Raw genomic sequence first — 2,766 nt, forward strand, 5'->3', positions numbered from 1 at the left:
ATTGACATAATGACGAAATAAGGGAAAGTTTCCAGCCAATTGCCTTCTCTTGGCTGGATTTACCGAAACATTCGAGATTTTGGAGAAGAGTTAAGAAGTAGTTAAAACTTCACGCTAGTCGAAGTTACTCACAGAACGGTGCATTACTAGCTGAGAAGTTTGGGGTCGGAAATAAACAGACAAATGAACACTTGCAAACAAATAAACAGAGAACATAAATGTACATGAATAAACAAGATGGGAAAATGTTTTCCTTATTATTATTATCATTATTATTATTATTATTATTATTATTATTATTATTATTATTATTATTATTATTGTTATTGTTATTATTATTATTATTATTATTATTATTATTATTATTATTATTATTATTGCTATTATTATTATCATTATCATCATCATCATTATTATTGCCATCTTCACCATCATCATTACTATCATCATTATCATCATATTCATCATTATTATCATCATTATTATCATATTTATTATTACTCATTATTATTTTTAATCGATCTTTCTCTCTACTGCATCTAACCTTTCAGCTCATTGAATGAATGGCCTTTTAGAGTAATACAAATTATATAAAACGGTACCTTGCTATGTTCCTGATTTAAGATTCCCATTAATAATTTAACTAATATAACCTTTTTTTTAAATCTTTGGCTTTGATTTTTTTTACTAGAGGAAGTCAAAAATTTTATTCATTAATTTTACATTTATTTATCATATGGTAGTATTAAAACAGACCCAAAAAAATTCCATCATTTTCTCTCTCTCTTGAAATAAATACGATAACATCATATAAAATATATGAAGGATGATTCATTTCTTCACAATACAAGAGTTGTATTTAACCGTTTCGAATGTATCACCATTTTTCTGAGGAGGAGAAGGAGAAGTAGGAGGAGGAGGAGGAGGAGGAGGAAGAGGAGGAGGAGGAGGAGGAGTAAGAGGAGGAGGAGGAGGAGGAGGAAGAGGAGGACGAGGAGAAGAAGGAGGAGGAAGAGGAAGAGGAAGAGGAGGAGGAGGAGAAGGAGGAGGATGTATTCGAAACCGGTTAAATGCAACTCTTGTATTGTGAAGATATTCATTCTCATTCATACCTTTTCTATATTTATCAACTTGTATACGGCTCATGATAGCAATGATGATGTAATAGGGATAATGGTAATGAAGATAATATTAATAATGATAATAATAATTGGGATAATAATGATAATAAGGATAATAGTGATAATAATGATAATAAAGATAATAATAATAATAATGATAATAACAAAACAACAACAATGATAATAATAATGATAATAAGGATAATGATAATAATGACAATAATGATAATAGTAAAATAAGAAATGAAGGATGATGTTAATAACAATAATAACAACAATAATGATAATAATGATAATATTAATGATTATAATAAGTTCAACCGAAAAAAAACAAAAAAGAAGAAGCAAACCAAACGATAAGAGAGAAGATAGAGAGAATAAGTCCTAATTTCCTCTCCCTGTCTACCATCAGCATCATCATCATCTTCTGATATCTTCACCTCACGTTCCTTCTCCCTCTCTCCCCCCTCTCTCCCTCTCTCCCTCTCTCCCTCTCTCCCTCTCCCCCTCTCTCTCACTCTCTCTCCCTCTCTCCCTTTCCTCCTCTCTCCCTCTCTCCTCTCCCCCCCCCCCCGGCCTCCCTATCTCCCCTCCTAACTCGCTTCGCCCTACACCCCCCCTCCCCCCTACCCCATTTTCTGTTCCGAAGGAGGCCACGAAGATTTGATTTCGTCTTCGTCTTCGTCTACGTGTCCGTGTCCGTGTCCATCTTCGTCTTCGTCTTCGTCTTCGTTCGTCTTCGTCTTCGTCCACGTGTTTGTCTTCGTCTACGTCTTCGTCTTCGTCTTCGTTCGTCTTCGTCTTCGCTCGTGTTTGTCTTCGTCTTCGTCTTCGTTCGTCTTCGTCTTCGCTCGTGTTTGTCTTCGTCTTCGTCTTCGTCTTCGTCTTCGTCTTCGTCCGTGTTCGTCTTCGTTCGTGTTTGTCTTCGTCTACGTCTTCGTGTTCGTCTTCGTCTTCGTTCGTCTTCGTCTTCGTTCGTGTTTGTCTTCGTCTACGTCTTCGTCTTCGTTCGTGTTCGTCTTCGTCCGTGTTCGTGTTCGTCTTCGTGTTCGTCTTCGTTCGTGTTCGTCTTCGTCTTCGTGTTAACGTACATGTTCTTCTTCGTCTTTGTTCGTGTTCTTTGGGCGAATTTTCGTCAGCAGAATCACTGTCTTTTTCGACTGGAGGGGGGGTGGGGGTAGGAGGTGGATTGGGGGAGATGGAGAAGAGAGGGGAAGATGGGAGGAAGAGGAGGAGGGGGAGGAAGAGGAGGAGGAAGAAGAGGAGGAGGAGGAGGAGGAGAAGGAAGAGGAGGAGGAGAAGGAGGAGTATGAAGAGGAGGAGGAGAAGGAAGAGGAGGAGGAGAAGGAGGAGTATGAAGAAGAGGAGGAGGAGGAGGAGTATGAAGAAGAGGAGGAGGAGGAGGAGGAGGAAGAGGAGGAGGAGAAGGAGGAAGATGATGATGATGATGATGATGAGAAGGAGGAGGAGGAGGAGGAGGAGGAAGAGGAGGAGGAGGAGGAGGCAGAGGAGGAGGAGGAGGAGAAGGAAAGTAAAAGAGAAGGAAGACAAGAGGGTAAATGGTGGAAGAAAAAAAAGTAGAAAAAAAGTAAAGTAAGAAATAGCTTGTTTTTTTGTTTTTTTACGAACGTGGATTTCCCGGTGA

Source organism: Penaeus chinensis, chromosome 10, assembly GCF_019202785.1.
Source record: "Penaeus chinensis breed Huanghai No. 1 chromosome 10, ASM1920278v2, whole genome shotgun sequence".
Taxonomy (NCBI): Eukaryota; Metazoa; Arthropoda; class Malacostraca; order Decapoda; family Penaeidae; genus Penaeus; species Penaeus chinensis.